Source organism: Medicago sativa, chromosome 7 (assembly GCF_051527215.1).
Source record: "Medicago sativa cultivar Bolivia chromosome 7, Bolivia_mono, whole genome shotgun sequence".
NCBI lineage: Eukaryota > Viridiplantae > Streptophyta > Magnoliopsida > Fabales > Fabaceae > Medicago > Medicago sativa.
The window spans coordinates 53,019,885-53,037,614 of NC_140755.1; the positions used below are offsets into that span (position 1 = coordinate 53,019,885).

The following is a 17,730-nucleotide window of genomic DNA, read 5'->3' on the forward strand; positions in this document are numbered from 1 at the left end:
CTTTTCACCCAAGTTAAATTCTTGCTTCTCTCAAAAATATTAAGGTGCATAATTTTGCTAAACTAATGTGTCAATAGAGTTTGCATGTAACTAGTGCCCTTGATTGATCATTTTTTCAAATAATCAAATGGTATACAAAGTACACAATGTAAAACATATTTATTTACAAGGAAAAGTCCTCAAATAGTTTTCGCATTACAGAAGCACTAATAGATTCTAAAACATTAAACATGGAAAAGCAATTATCAATAACTGCGTAGGACTAAATGATTCGAAAAGTATTTCTTTGGGTTATTGACTGGAAATTGAGCAAAAGCTCTAATAAAATTAAAATAAAAGGTTAAATATGTTTTGATTCTTGTAGGCCTTTATTTTGCTTTGATTGTAGGCGAAGTAACTCTTAGGATAACTACAACAAGATACGAATAAGGATAAGCAACATCACAGTTGTTAAGGATGTTCATTTAAACAGGATAAGCAACATCACAGTTGTTAAGGATGTTTGTTAAAACACCTTTGGAATTGTTCATTAGTTAAGATTTGGCTATGTTAACTATTACAATCAATTGACCAATTACAGAAATATAAGTAGTTATGAGCCTCAGATCCTAATAATACACCGCCTTGTTAACTACTCGTCCTATACCTATTCCACTCATTTGGAGATCTTTGTGAACTTTGCGGTAACTCGCGAGGGTCAGAGAATCTATCATTTTTTGGTGCATATCTTTGTGAATTTTGATTCCACTCACGAGGCTTTGAATATCTTTTCTTTCGAGTTGGTGCAGATCTTGGTGAATTTTGAGTCCACTCACGAGGCTCTGAGAATCTATCCCTCATGGGTGCAGATCCCATTCCATCAATCCTGCCACCTCTTCTATTATCTCTGCTCAACAGTTTGATAGGTCTGTTTTCCCCGTTCTCCCAAACAGTTGACTTTATTCTTCATGCTCAGCTTCATAGGGCAATGGTTGGATCCCCTGAAGATCAGGTTCTGGGATATACCCAGCAGGTCGCTTGGATTCATCCATTCTTTTAAATGTGATTGATATCCTAGCAAAATTTTCAACAAAAAGAACACAAATCAGTAATAATTTAGTTTGTAAAAAAATTGGAAAAGAGAAAATTATTATCAATTACCGTAACACTAATGGACCATTTTAACATTGAGCATCACGTCAGGGACAAATCAATAACTTCTTGTCGATGTTGAAAGCGAAAAAGGGAATATCGTGCTATCATATCAGTAAATACCTTTTCTTAGGAACTGCAGGTACGCAATGCTGAGCTACATCAGCTCCATTTCCATTTAACACAAGTACAGATCTGTAGAGGGAAAAATGATTATAAGATTTGGAATCCTCCGTAGCAATGGAAAATTGGTAAGTAATTTAATCCAAATAGATCTGACGCCGTGTAGCAACAGTTAAAAACTATATAGACATCGTTGTAAATAAATCAAGATTGAATACTTACCCTACTGGTAGAGGAATAGAAAACGAACCATCAAATTTACCAGAACCTACAATCCTCAAGCATGATCCAAAAAGTATGCGACATACACTTAGAAATGAGACAATGCAGAATGGTCGAAAAATTCATGATTATCAATGTGTGGAGGTATGCAGTCCCCTTCTTCATACACATTGATAATACAACTATCTGGCACACATGTAGTTGGAAGTACATGCCACTTGACTAGGCATCGAATGATGTGCTTACAAAATTCAGGTAAAGGATCTATGGATGCATAGTGGAGAATACCATGTGAATTACCATCCTTATCCTTTAACCAGAAAGTTAATTTTAGAAGTTATACATCCATTTATGAAGGTCATCAAACATTATGTGAGAGGTACTAACCACTGTATAATTGTAACAACACCCAAATTGGATAATTTTGCGTCCTTTGCCCGGCTTCCACTTTGGAGGAGTTGAGTATGTCCGATCTGAAAAAGTTAAGAATCAACACCCATATAGTCAGTTCCTAAAAAATAATGCTATTTATCACATTACCAAATATATGAAAGTTAGTTCTATGTAAATTTGGTATCTCCATGGCCTGTAGTCAAAGGGAAAGGGTCAGAGCATGTGGCTGATTGAGGGATTTTGAGCGGGACAAGGTATTGCACACCTTTAGCAACTTCCTAACTGTTAGAAACCCAAAAAAGTAAATCTAACTAAGTTGATAAGTAAGTTGCTAAAGGTGTAAAGTTGGTTGAGGGTTAAAATAAATAACTAGTTGTCAACCATTGTTACTCTTGATAGCAAGCAGCTCAAGGTTGAGTAAATTGAAGGTTTTTATTATGAACAATAAGCTTGAGTAGTTAAGTTACTAGGCACCTGACTACTTTTTCATTGCAATTGTTAAATTGCAAATCGAGGTACAAGTATACACTCGGTAGCCATCTTAATAGTTTAAATTTCCATCTCACAGTTAAATCCCTTGTTGGCCATCCCAAATACATAAATTGTTCATTAGAGTTAAATGAAGTCGGAGAGAAGTGAGATAGTAGGTTTGTTAGTGTTGGTGGGTTGTTGGTGTACATTGGTTATTGTGGGTTGTTGTAGGGGGTAATTGGTGTTGGACGGTCCATATTGGTGTGGGTCATTATAGGAGATGTAGTTGTTGTTGGACGTGCTAGCTTGGTTTGGGTCATTGTAACCAAAGTTTGGCATTGAATTTTGTTGGTAAGTTGAATGATAATAAGGCTCATATGCATTTCTCGGAGTGGTATATGGTGGTGGTTGGATGATATTTTGTTGGGGGTGTCGAGAAATTCATACATTACAGAACCATGACTGTTTTGTGTTGTATGTGGTTGAGATTGATGATCTTGTAGTTGAGAAAAAAATTCATGATCTCAAAAATCATCATGAATTGGTGGTTGGTCGTTGTGAATTTCAGGTTCATGCTCCGGCTGTTCTTCTTCGTCTAGATTTGAACTAGATGGTTTTGTGTCAATTGAAATCCGTAGACGTGGGTTGCATATGGTTGTCAAGCACTCAATATACGCATGAGTATGGGTGAGTGATCTTGGCCGCATGCGAGGTAAAGTATAACGATGTCAATTGTCCCAATGTTGGCTCTCTTGTGGAAAGCGAAAACCATCGGATTCGTACCAGGTCTTGTACCGTTTGTCCAACACATGGAATCTCCGCATTTCCTTTGGGGCTCCCGATATTTCTTATGGCAGACCAAATTGGAGCATGACCCTATCAGTTGGATGTCATTCTATCTTGTCAAAACATATAAGGTAAGTTGTTGTAGTCCAATCCCTAATGGACTGCCTATACCTGTGACATGCATTATAAACGTGTTTGATAGTAGTTGAAGTGGTACGGTTCCTCTTCCGTAAGTTGGTAAGCAATTTTCTCGGAGGAACGTTTGAATCCACCATCTCATGAAGGTGAACACGTTCATTTGGGTTTAGACGACCGACGATTTTATGACCTTTCAACACATATGTCATGGGTGTGTCTACCATCACTAACTTTGAGGCTCCAATCACCAGCAGTTAACAAGTAACCTCTCACTCGAAACGGATACTCGCATTTACCAGAACCAGCTATCTCGCGCCGACTCTTTCTCTTGTACTTGGTGTATGAACCTCCCCTTTCACATATCGAAGTAACAAATGCGCTTCTTCCTTTTGTAAAAAAAATGCGCTTCTTCCATTGCCACCGTTATCGGATTTACCAATAACCGTGGAAAAATCGAGCTTCCTAGCTTTCTCTCGAACCCACTCCAACAAATCATTCTGTGTTGCAAACTTTTGTGTAGTGGTAAAATGTTCTCGCTGATCAATACAAACAACAACAACAACTGGAGGTGGTACAACAGGAGGAATAGGAGGAGGAGTATCCTCTACTTCAGCATCGCCTAAACAAATTTCAAGTTTCGGTGGTGGTGGGGGGGATTATCAGATTTGGGATTTCCGGAATCATGCACATCTTCAAGTAAAAGAAGCGGCAACACAATAAGAGGTTCAATCTCCGGAACAACCATGACTGAAAACAGTGCGAAGCAGAGTCAGAAAATGAACACAGTTTCTGCATTGGTGCTGTCCGGATTACTAAATCTGAATTGCATGAATGCAGTCCGGATTTAATTTTCTGGAATGTTCCAGCACATATCATACGACGTGATCAAAAGGAAATCGCCTAAAAATCGAATGGGCGAAGGTTTATATATACATTACCTTTGCAATCATACGATAATGATGATGTTAACCCCCCTTGAAGGCCAGATTGCTGCTCCAAACCATAATTTCGTCCTAAATGGTGTATTTTTTTAGAGGTGTAAGGAGTATTTGTGATAAAGGTGGTGTGCTTCAGCTAGGTTCTGGAGAAGTATATATAACCTAGCAGTCCGGATTTCTTGTTTCGGAAATAAACATCTATTTTTCCCTCTCAGTTCAAATACAGGGTGTCCGGAATTCAATTATATGTTCCGAATTATATTTTCCGGACCGTCTTGCACCCTGAACAAGTCCAAGTTTCACAAATGAAATGGTGCAGGGTGATTTTCTGATCATTCTGGATTACATAATCCTAACAGTGTTCGGATTGTATAATTCGGACGGAGGGTATTTTGGTCAAAATCGTAGGGCGCGCGAGAAGGCAGCGGGGTGGGAAAAGTAATACTCAAAAATAAAAGACATTAGATGTATCTCCCAAAAGGCGTGCATGAGGTAAAAAATTTAGATTTTTAAGATTTTTTTCCCCCATTAATTTACAATATTATAATAAGAAATACTTTTTTACTAGGATAATGTAATAAAAGAATGAAAAAATTCTTATTTAGTTAAATCCGGTTGAACCTTAAAACCTTAAATCCATGTCTACGCCAGTTCAATGTGCGGTCCGGTTTTGATTACCTTGGCAAAAACAGTAACATTAAATGATTCAAATGTTTTAAAAATAGTAACTAAATATTTTTTCCTAACATTAAAAATAATGACGAAAACACAATATATTACATATTTCAAGATTTTTAGTAAGATACCAAATTTTTAAATAATTATGGTTTTAACAAACTTTTCACCCAAGTTAAATTCTTGCTTCTCTCAAAAATATTAAGGTGCATAATCTTGCTAAACTAATGTGTCAATAGAGTTTGCATGTAATTAGTGCCCTTGATTGATCATTTTTTCAAATAATCAAATGGTATACAAAGTACACAATGTAAAACATATTTATTTATAAGGAAAAGTCCTCAAATAGTTTTCGCATTACAGAAGCACTAATAGATTCTAAAACATTAAACATGGAAAAGCAATTATCAATAACTGCGTAGGACTAAATGATTCGAAAAGTATTTCTTTGGGTTATTGACTGGAAATTGAGCAAAAGCTCTAATAAAATTAAAATAAAAGGTTAAATATGTTTTGATTCTTGTAGGCCTTTATTTTGCTCTGATTGTAGGCGAAGTAACTCTTAGGATAACTACAACAAGATACGAATAAGGATAAGCAACATCACAGTTGTTAAGGATGTTCATTTAAACAGGATAAGCAACATCACAGTTGTTAAGGATGTTTGTTAAAACACCTTTGGAATTGTTCATTAGTTAAGATTTGGCTATGTTAACTATTACAATCAATTGACCAATTACAGAAATATAAGTAGTTATGAGCCTCAGATCCTAATAATACACCGCCTTGTTAACTACTCGTCCTATACCTATTCCACTCATTTGGAGATCTTTGTGAACTTTGCGGTAACTCGCGAGGGTCAGAGAATCTATCATTTTTTGGTGCATATCTTTGTGAATTTTGATTCCACTCACGAGGCTTTGAATATCTTTTCTTTCGAGTTGGTGCAGATCTTGGTGAATTTTGAGTCCACTCACGAGGCTCTGAGAATCTATCCTTCATGGGTGCAGATCCCATTCCATCAATCCTGCCACCACTTCTATTATCTCTGCTCAACAGTTTGTTAGGTCTGTTTTCCCCGTTCTCCCAAACAGTTGACTTTATTCTTCTTGCTCAGCTTAATAGGGCAATGGTTGGATCCCCTGAAGATCAGGTTCTGGGATATACCCAGCAGGTCGCTTGGATTCATCCATTCTTGTAAATGTGATTGATATCCTAGCAAAATTTTCAACAAAAAGAACACAAATCAGTAATAATTTAGTTTGTAAAAAAATTGGAAAAGAGAAAATTATTATCAATTACCGTAACACTAATGGACCATTTTAACATTGAGCATCACGTCAGGGACAAATCAATAACTTCTTGTCGATGTTAAAAGCCAAAAAGGGAATATCGTGATATCATATCAGTAAATACCTTTTCTTAGGAACTGCAGGTACGCAATGCTGAGCTACATCAGCTCCATTTCCATTTAAAACAAGTACAGATCTGTAGAGGGAAAAATGATTATAAGATTTGGAATCCTCCGTAGCAATGGAAAATTGGTAAGTAATTTAATCCAAATAGATCTGACGCCGTGTAGCAACAGTTAAAAAACTATATAGACATCGTTGCAAATAAATCAAGATTGAATACTTACCCTACTGGTAGAGGAATAGAAAACGAACCATCAAATTTACCAGAACCTACAATCCTCAAGCATGATCCAAAAAGTATGCGACATACACTTAGAAATGAGACAATGCATAATGGTCGAAGAAATTCATGATTATCAATGTGTGGAGGTATGCAGTCCCCTACTTCATACACATTGATAATACAACTATCTGGCACACATGTAGTTGGAAGTACATGCCACTTGACTAGGCGTCGAATGATGTACTTACAAAATTCAGGTAAAGGATCTATGGATGCATAGTGGAGAATACCAGGTGGATTACCATCCTTATCCTTTAACCAGAAAGTTAATTTTAGAAGTTATACATCCATTTATGAAGCTCATCAAACATTATGTGAGAGGTACTAACCACTGTATAAGTGTAACAACACCCAAATTGGATAATTTTGCGTCCTTTGCCCGGCTTCCACTTTGGAGGAGCTGAGTATGTCCGCTCTGAAAAAGTTAAGAATGAACACCCATATAGTCAGTTCCTAAAAAATAATGCTATTTATCACATTACCAAATATATGGAAGTTAGTTCTATGTAAATTTGGTATCTCCATGGCCTGTAGTCAAAGGGAAAGGGTTAGAGCATGTGGCTGATTGAGGGATTTTGAGCGGGACAAGGTATTGCACACCTTTAGCAACTTCCTAACTGTTAGAAACCCAAAAAAGTAAATCTAACTAAGTTGATAAGTAAGTTGCTAAAGGTGTAAAGTTGGTTGAGGGTTAAAATAAATAACTAGTTGTCAACCATTGTTACTCTTGATAGCAAGCAGCTCAAGGTTGAGTAAATTGAAGGTTTTTATTATGAACAATAAGCTTGAGTAGTTAAGTTACTAGGCACCTGATTACTTTTTCATTGCAATTGTTAAATTGCAAATCGAGGTACAAGTATACACTCGGTAGCCATCTTAACAGTTTAAATTTCCATCTCACAGTTAAATCCCTTGTTGGCCATCCCAAATACATAAATTGTTCATTAGAGTTAAATGAAGTCGGAGAGAAGTGAGATAGTAGGTTTGTTAGTGTTGGTGGGTTGTTGGTGTACATTGGTTATTGTGGGTTGTTGTAGGGGGTAATTGGTGTTGGACGGTCCATATTGGTGTGGGTCATTATAGGAGATGTAGTTGTTGTTGGACGTGCTAGCTTGGTTTGGGTCATTGTAACCAAAGTTTGGCATTGAATTTTGTTGGTAAGTTGAATGATAATAAGGCTCATATGCATTTCTCGGAGTGGTATATGGTGGTGGTTGGATGATATTTTGTTGGGGGTGTCGAGAAATTCATACATTACAGAACCATGACTGTTTTGTGTTGTATGTGGTTGAGATTGATGATCTTGTAGTTGAGAAAAAATTTCATGATCTCAAAAATCATCATGAATTGGTGGTTGGTCGTTGTGAATTTCAGGTTCATGCTCCGGCTGTTCTTCTTCGTCTGGAGCTGAACTAGATGGTTTTGTGTCAATTGAAATCCGTAGACGTGGGTTGCATATGGTTGTCAAGCACTCAATATACGCATGAGTATGGGTGAGTGATCTTGGCCGCATGCGAGGTAAAGTATAACGATGTCAATTGTCCCAATGTTGGCTCTCTTGTGGAAAGCGAAAACCATCGGATTCGTACCAGGTCTTGTACCGTTTGTCCAACACATGGAATCTCCGCATTTCCTTTGGGGCTCCCGATATTTCTTGTGGCAGACCAAATTGGAGCATGACCCTATCAGTTGGATGTCATTCTACCTTTTCAAAACATATAAGGTAAGTTGTTGCAGTCCAATCCCTAATGGACTGCCTATACCTGTGACATGCATTATAAACGTGTTTGATAGTAGTTGAAGTGGTACGGTTCCTCTTCCGTAAGTTGGTAAGCATTTGCCTCCGAGGAACGTTTGAATCCACCATCTCATGAAAGTGAACACGTTCATTTGGGTTTAGACGACCGACGATTTTATGACCTTTCAACACATATGTCATGGGTGTGTCTACCATCACTAACTTTGAGGCTCCAATCACCAGCAGTCAACAAGTAACCTCTCACTCAAAACGGATACTCGCATTTACTAGAACCAGCTATCTCGCATCGACTCTTTCTCTTGTACTTGGTGTATGAACCTCCCCTTTCACATATCAAAGTAAAAAATGCGCTTCTTCCTTTTGTCAAAAAAAAATGTGCTTCTTCCATTGCCACCGTTATCGGATTTACCAATAACAGTGGAAAAACCGAGCTTCCTAGCTTTCTCTCGAACCCACTCCAACAAATCATTCTGTGTTGCAAACTTTTGTGTAGTGGTAAAATGTTCTCGCTGATCAATACAAACAACAACAACAACTGGAGGTGGTACAACAGGAGGAATAGGAGGAGGAGTATCCTCTACTTCAGCATCGCCTAAACAAATTTCAAGTTTCGGTGGTGGTGGGGGGGATTATCAGATTTGGGATTTCCGGAATCATGCACATCTTCAAGTAAAAGAAGCGGCAACACAATAAGAGGTTCATTCTCCGGAACAACCATGACTGAAAACAGTGCGAATCAAAGTCAGAAAATGAACACAGTTTCTGCATTGGTGCTGTCTGGATTACTAAATCTGAATTGCATGAATGCAGTCCGGATTTAATTTTTTGGAATGTTCCAGCACATATCACACGACGTGATCAAAAGGAAATCGCCTAAAAATCGAATGGGCGAAGGTTTATATATACATTACCTTTGCAATCATACGATAATGATGATGTTAACCCCCCTTGAAGGCCAGATTGCTGCTCCAAACCATAATTTCGTCCTAAATGGTGTATTTTTTTAGAGGTGTAAGGAGTATTTGTGATAAAGGTGGTGTGCTTCAGCTAGGTTCTGGAGAAGTATATATAACCTAGCAGTCCGGATTTCTTGTTTCGGAAATAAACATCTATTTTTCCCTCTCAGTTCAAATACAGGGTGTCCGGAATTCAATTATATGTTCCGAATTATATTTTCCGGACCGTCTTGCACCTGAGCAAGTCCAAGTTTCACAAATGAAATGGTGCAGGGTGATTTTCTGATCATTCTGGATTACATAATCCTAACAGTGTTCGGATTGTATAATCCGGACGGAGGGTATTTTGGTCAAAATCGTAGGGCGCGCGAGAAGGCAGCGTGGTGAGAAAAGTAATACTAAAAAATAAAAGACATTAGATGTACCATAAAAAAACATTAGATGTATCTCCCAAAAGGCGTGCATTTTTAGATTTTTAAGATTTTTTTCCCCCATTAATTTACAATATTATAATAAGAAATATTTTTTTACTAGAAATATTAGATGTACCTTAAGATTTTTTTCCCCCATTAATTTACAACATTAGAAATATTTTTTTCCCCTCATGGGTGCAGATCCCATTCCATCAATCCTGCCACCTCTTCTATTATCTTTGCTCAACAGTTTGTTAGGTCTGTTTTCCCCGTTCTCCCAAACAGTTGACTTTTTTTATTCTTGCTCAGCTTCATAGGGCAATGGTTGGATCCCCTGAAGATCAGGTTCTGGGATATACCCAGCAGGTCGCTTGGATTCATCCCTTCTTCTAAATGTGATTGATATCCTAGCAAAATTTTCAACAAAAAGAACCCAAATCAGTAATAATTTAGTTTGTAAAAAAATTGGAAAAGAGAAAATTATTATCAATTACTGTAACACTAATGGACCATTTTAACACTGAGCATCACGTCATGGACAAATCAATAACTTCTTGTCGGTGTTAAAAGCCAAAAAGGGAATATCGTGCTATCATATCAGTAAATACCTTTTCTTAGGAACTGCAGGTACGCAATGCTGAGCTAGATCAGCTCCATTTCCATTTAAAACAAGTACAGATCTGTAGAGGGAAAAAATGATTATAAGATTTGGAATCCTCCGTAACAATGGAAAATTGGTAAATAATTTAATCCAAATAGATCTAACGCCGTGTTGCAACAGTTAAAAAACTATATAGACATCGTTGTAAATAAATCAAGATTAAATACTTACCCTATTGGTAAAGGAATAGAAAACAAATCATCAAATTTACCAGAACCTACAATCCTCAAGCATGATCCAAAAAGTATGCGACATTCACTTAGAAATGAGACAGTGGGGAATGGTCGAAGAAATTCATGATTATCAATGTGTGGAGGTATGCAGTCCCCTTCTTCATACACATTGATAATACAACTATCTGGCACACAAGTAGTTGGAAGTACATGCCACTTGACTAGGCGTCGAATGATGTACTTACAAAATTCAGGTAAAGGATCTATGGATGCATAGTGGAGAATACCAGGTGGATTACCATCCTTATCCTTTAACCAGAAAGTTAATTTTAGAAGTTATACATCCATTTATGAAGCTCATCAAACATTATGTGAGAGGTACTAACCACTGTATAATTGTAACAACACCCAAATTGGATAATTCTGCGTCCCTTGCCCGGCTTCCACTTTGGAGGAGCTGAGTATGTCCGGTCTGAAAAAGATAAAGAATCAACACCCATATAGTAAGTTTCTCAGAAATAATGCTATTTATCACATTACCAAATATATGAATGTTAGTTATGTGTAAATTTGGTATATCCATGGCCTGTAGTCAAAGGGTAACGGTCAGAGCATGTGGCTGATTGAGGGATTTTGAGCGGGACAAGGTATTTTCACACCTTTAGCAACTTCCTAACTGTTAGAAACCCAAAAAAGTAAAGCTACCTAAGTTGATAAGTAATTTGCTAAAGGTGTAGAGTTGGTTGAGGGTTAAAATAAATAACTGGTTGTCAACCATTGTTACTCTTGATAGCAAGCTGCTCAAGGTTGAGTAAATTGAAGGTTTTTTATTATGAACAATAAGCTTGAGTAGTTAAGTTACAAGGCACTTGACTTCTTTTTCATTGCAATTGTTAAATTGCAAATCGAGGTACAAGTATACACTCGGCAGCCATCTTAACAGTTTAAATTTCCATCTCACAGTTAAATTATCAATCCAGTCTTTATAGAAAAAGAAATCAAGACGATACAAAACATGAATCTGCACTATAAAAAGAACCAAATATAAACATTTGATAAGTCAACAACAATTGTATAGCTAAACGAAATCTTAATAGAACGAATGACACAGTAGAATTAACAAGATCTTGATAACTTATAGAAGCAGATACAACGACAATCGGGTTAATTAGTAAGTTATAGATCATCAAATTCACGAAATACGCAATATCAAAACAAGGAAGAATCATTCCAATGTTTCAAAAATCAAATTAACCATAATCTAAAGCCTTGGATTTTTCAGTCCTAAAGGCATCATTATCATTAACCAACAACAAATACATAACAAATTAAGAGGTTTTGAGATGAAAATCACAAACCTTTGAGCTTTCCACTTCTACCCATCTCTTGAAAATGAGACACCCAGTCAACATTCCACATTTGTTCAGCAGCATTAAAGATACTAGTATGCAACTCAAGACCTTCAAGAATATTTATCAATTTTCCATTAACCTTTTCATGAATGGTAAAATCTTTCTTACGTTTCACATTCATAAACCCAATATCCTCCTCATGTTCATCTTCTAGTGTCTTCTTCATCATGTTCTTCAAGGTGGATTCCTCTATATTTATGAAATATTTATTAGTTATATTTCTAGGGCGTATTTATATGAGACCTCTTTGTGGGGCACTTTAGTTCGGAGAAAACAGAATTTTCTGAGGGCCAGCAGTGTGTGTTCTCCAAGAATTGGAAGGTGCGCGTGGGATAGGAGGTGTCGGTCCGGCTTATATGCATGGTTAAACATTAAATTAATGTTTGAGTTGCAAAAGACAAATTTTACAATGTGTTAATCGATGAAGAATCATGCACAGATAAGGTAAAAGATTTTATCAAGAAAAAATGATTGTGAAATGGACACACTATTTACATTTATTTTCAATTTTGGATATCCGAAACAAACTTCCAAAAATTGAAAACAGATAAAATTCATAACAAAATAGTAGTAATAATAATTCTGATTTGTGGTTAGTTATTATAAAATTCATGTTATTGATGCTGTTATTAAAATTCAACACTAAATCAACATTGTTTCTTTGAATCACATGATACCTTGACTAAAAAAACTTAAAATTGCAGAAAACAAACAACCACATAATCATACTAGAAATATTGGTAAAACTACAATTACAAGGCGCGATTTTTTTTTGTGCCCTACTTTTTGCCAAAAAATCCAAAACTACCCTACTTTTTAGGAAAATTGCAGAAATACCCTACTTTTTCAGGTGTCTCTGGTACCACTCCACTTTTTTTTTTTTAAACCAAAAGGAGGAGTAGCAAAGTTCCACTACCTCAAAATATTATATAGATAGAGAAGGAAATACAAAAAATAGGAGGGGGACAAGAACCAAAACTTCCTAAGCATTAGAAATCCTAAAATTAGGCATACCTTGCTTGTCATGTACAACTAAAAGTCTAAGAAATTCAGGCAAGTCTAGCCAAATTTTTACATTTTGTATCTCTAAACCCTTAGAAGCTAGCAAGTCTGCACATCTATTACCTTCCCTGTAGATATGAGTAACAACAAAATTCAACTGATAAAGCAATTGGATACAGTTTTTCCACCTATTTCTTATACTGGTACCACTCCACTTGGAGTTGCGGGGTACCCTAAAAAGTGACAAAATTTTTGTCCTTATTGTACCCCTCTACTTGGAGTTGCGGGGTACTTTCCTATTTTTTTTTAATTTTTTTTTTACTACCACGCAAGTCCATCTTACGTCCTATTTATGGGTTTTTTTAAGAAAAAAATTTAAATACCCCTCTACTTGGATTAAAGTGGTATAATAAGGACAAACAACTTTTAATGCATGGTTTTACGTTTTTAATAACTTAATTTAAAAAAAACTAATTAAAATTATATAAAAAATAAAATACCATAAAATCTACAATTATTATAAATGCTCTGCGGTCCCACACTCTCATCTTCGACGATGTCTTCCACGATTTACTTGAGGGTCGTGTTGGTCTTCGTCATTGTTATCTGCAGTTAATTGTACTTGACTACCATAACCCAACTACAACGACACATCGTGTTCCCTTGTTGGCCATCCCAAATCCAAAAATTGTTCATTGGAGTCAAATGAAGCCGGGGAGAAGTGAGATAGTAGGTTTTTTGGTGTTGGTGGGTTGTTGGTGTACATTAGGTATTGTGGGTTGTTGTAGGGGGTAATTGGTGTTGGACGGTCCAGATTGGTTTGGGTCATTATAGGAGAAGTAGTTGTTGTTGGACGTGCTAGCTTGGTTTGGGTCATTATAACCAAAGTTTGGCATTGAATTTTGTTGATAAGTTGAATGATAATAAGGCTCATATGCATTTCTCGGAGTGGTATATGGTGGTGGTTGGATGATATTTTGTTGGGGGTGTCGAGAAATTCATACATTACAGAACCATGACTGTTTTGTGTTGTATGTGGTTGGGATTGATGATCTTGTAGTTGAGAAAAAAATTCATGATCCCAAAAATCATCATGAATTGGTGGTTGGTCGTTGTGAATTTCAGGTTCATGCTCCGGCTGTTCTTCTTCGTCTGGATCTGAACTAGATGGTTTTGTGTCAATTGAAATCCGTCGACGTGGGTTGCATGTGGTTGTCAAGCACTCAATATACGCATGAGTAAGGGTGAGTGATCTTGGCCGCATGCGAGGTAGAGTATAACGATGTCGATTGTCCCAATGTTGGCTCTCTTGTGGAAAGTGAAAACCATTGGATTCGTACCACGTCTTGTACCGTTTGTCCAACACATGGAATTCCCGCATGTCTTTTGGGGCCCCCAATATTTCTTGTGGCAGACCAAATTGGAGCATGACCCTATCAGTTGGATGCCATTCTACCTTGTCAAAACATATAAGGTAAGTTGTTGCAGTCCAATCCCAATAGTCATCAAACACATTGTGTGGAACTTTCTTGTATGGTCTCCATTTAAACTGGCACAAAGAAAAGAGAAGATTTAGTGTACGTTTAACAATTTTGATATATATATATATATATATATATATATATATATATATATATAAACGAATAATTTAAAAATCAAGGGTATATTACATGATGTTTAAGTATGTCATCAAACTGTTTTCTGTAAGTTATAGTGTCATGGCTTGGATTCTCGTAGTATCTTGAACCTACTCCTGTCCATCTAACAAATGATATTAAAAAATTAGTAACTAATTTACCATATAATAATATTAATAATAAGTGAGAATATGCGAGGGAATTAATTAAAAAAATGTAGTGACCATGCTTACTTTAATCCTAGCGGTCACTCGAGTGGTTTGTCATTTCTCGGAGCGATATGACTCTACCGACAATATCCCCAAACTTGTAAGAGAAAATGACATCCAGCAAGAGCTTTTATGTTTGGGTGTGACGCCTCACACAAGCCACGATAAAGGTAAGCCAAAACAGCCGATCCCCAACTATATTTTCTTGTTTCATTAAAATCCCTTAACAAATACAACCAAGAGTTGTGCACAAATAATCCAGTTGTATTTGGAAACAAGAACCCTCCAATGAGGTATAGTAGGTACCTCCTAGTGTGTTGTATTTTTACCTCCGGAGGTGATTGTTCATTGAAGTCATTATCAACCAGATTTTCCTTTAACCACGCCAACGAGAGAGTAAAGTCATCAGTTTTGTGTGCTGGAGGAGTTATTCCCATCAGTTGAGCACAATTACTCCACGAAAGATTTGGAGGACCTGTAACAATTTTCCCTCCAAAAGGTAAGCCAAGTAACATATATACATCTTCTAAAGTGAGTGTACATTCACCCGTTCGAAAATGAAAAGTATGTGTCTCGGATCGCCACCTTTCTACAAGAGTGGTTATGATATTCCTGTCAATTTTGTAACGTCCTACTTGCCCAATTTGACTAACCTCAAAAAATTCAGCTTGACGTGGATAATCGTCAATAAAACGACTTGGTTGTTGGTGTTGTCGTGTACGAGTGGTTAGAGGTGCACCCTCTTCATCCTAATCAAAAATAGAGAAGATATATAAGTAAATTAAAAAATTAGTCATAAAATAAAAAAATCAAATACTATAATTAAAACTGAATTAATAATAAAGGAATAAAATTAAAACATAATTAATCATAACAAAAATCGAAATTTAAATAAGTGTGAAAATATATAAATTACAAACAACAATAAAACATAATATTAAAACTGAATTAATAATTAAAAAACAAAATAAATAAAATTATGAAAATATTAAAATTAATAACAATTATAAAATATAATATTAAAACTGCATTAATAATTAAAAAAACGAAATTAATAAATTATTATTTATATAAACCCATTTTCTGATGTGTTGTTCCATGGATCTATGTTCATTTTCAAACCAAGTATGTCATTGCTTGAAATAAAATGTTATGTGAGTGAGTAAGAAAAGGTGTGAGTGAGTAAGAAAAGGTGGAAGTAGTAGTGAGTAAGGTAAGTTGAATATGTGTAAAGTGTAAGAAGAGAAGTGTGATATTTATAATATAAAGAATGAGTGCAAATGATGGAAGTAGTACTGTGGCATCTGTGAAGTGAAGACTTCTTGTAAACTAGAAAACTATACATTATGCAGAACTAGCAGTACTCAATAAATCATAGAAATGACAATTGCATGAAAGCAGCAGACGCATGGTTTTCAATAGTGTTGAATTATTTTGTAAACATTGCTGAATGAAATGACCATCGTGTAAAGATCAGACATTGACGCATGGTTCATGGGATTATTCTGTGAAGCAATCAGATCCAGAAAGGTATGTCGTCAAATGTAAAGATCCAACCTGTGGTTTCAAATTGCGGGCCTCGTGGAGGAAAAAAAAGTGATAGATGGGAGATTGAAAAACTGAAGGATCTTCATACATGTGTCTCAACAGACTTGACGCAAGATCATCGGAAACTTAGTTACAATGTCATATGTGAAAGTTTTATGTCACTACTTCATATGGATGCTTCAATTACAGTGAAGGTTATAATTGCACACATCCGAGAGAAGTTTAATTACACAATTTCACACAAAAAGGCATGGAGAGCAAAAAATAAGGCGATTGAATCAATTTATGGTAACTGGGAGGAGTCTTATAAAGAACTACCACAGTGGTTGATGGTTATGGAAAAAGATTTGCCAGGAACAATTATTGATTTTCAAACGGTCCCATTAACAGAAGTGGTCAATGAGACTGTCTTCAAGCGTCTCTTTTGGGCCTTTCGTCCTTGTATCTTAGGTTTCGAATTCTACAAACCAATTGTTCATATTGACGCAACTTGGTTGTATGGTAAATACAAAGGAACATTGTTGTTAGCTGTTGCGCAAGATGGGAACAACAAGATATTTCCCACTGCTTTCGCAATCATGGAAGGCGAGACCAAGGAGGCATGGAGTTTCTTTTTGAAAAATATAAGGCAGCATGTCACCCCACAGACGAACATATGCCTCATTTCTGCTAGACATGTTTTGATTAAGAGCACGTATGATGATCCACATAATGGATGGCACGATGCTCCGACAAGCCATGTGTTTTGTGTCCGACACATTGCACAAAACTTTATGCCATCGTTCAAGGATGGAGAACTTAAGAAGAAAGTTGAAGGCATGGGTAAAAATTATATCTCTTTCCTTGAAAATTTGACATATTATTTCTTTGAAGAACACACATCTAACTTTTTTCAAAACAATGCACGTTACGCCATGAACATCCCAACATTCGAATAATACCGCTCTGAAATCGCTGTTGCAGACCGAAAGGCTTTAGCATGGGTGGACAACATTCCCAAAGAAAAGTGGACTCAATCACAAGATGATGGTCGACGATGGAGCCACATGACAAGTAACTTGGTAGAGTCAGAAAGCAACGTGTATAAGGCTATTCGAGGACTCCCGATCATAGCTATTGTGAAAGCATCATATTACAGGTTGGCGGCCTTGTTTGCTAAAAAAGGACATGAGGCAGCAACAAGGGTAAATTCTGGTGAGCCATTCTCAGATACATCATGAAATATCTCAGGGATGAGGTGATTAAATCCAACAGTCATCATGTCACTCAGTTTGATTGGGATTGGTATACCTTCTTCGTCCCTGAAACCATCGACCATAAAGAAGGATTACCTAAGGGGGAATACAAGGTGGACCTGCAAAATAAATGGTGTGACTGTGGACAAT

At 36.5% G+C, this 17,730-nt stretch overlaps 1 protein-coding gene and 4 pseudogenes across 2 annotated transcripts in view; 1 reads left to right on the forward strand and 4 right to left on the reverse strand.

Moving 5' to 3' along the window:
• The window catches only part of LOC146906713 (protein FLOWERING LOCUS T-like), a 38,717-nt gene that overhangs the window by 16,226 nt on the left and 4,761 nt on the right, over positions 1 to 17,730 (forward strand). The gene's annotated exons all lie outside the window — the stretch shown is intronic.
• Positions 628 to 3,488, reverse strand: LOC146906717 (RNA demethylase ALKBH9B-like; annotated as a pseudogene).
• Positions 5,667 to 8,529, reverse strand: LOC146906718 (RNA demethylase ALKBH9B-like; annotated as a pseudogene).
• Positions 9,873 to 12,118, reverse strand: LOC146906719 (RNA demethylase ALKBH9B-like; annotated as a pseudogene).
• Positions 13,469 to 16,278, reverse strand: LOC146906720 (uncharacterized; annotated as a pseudogene).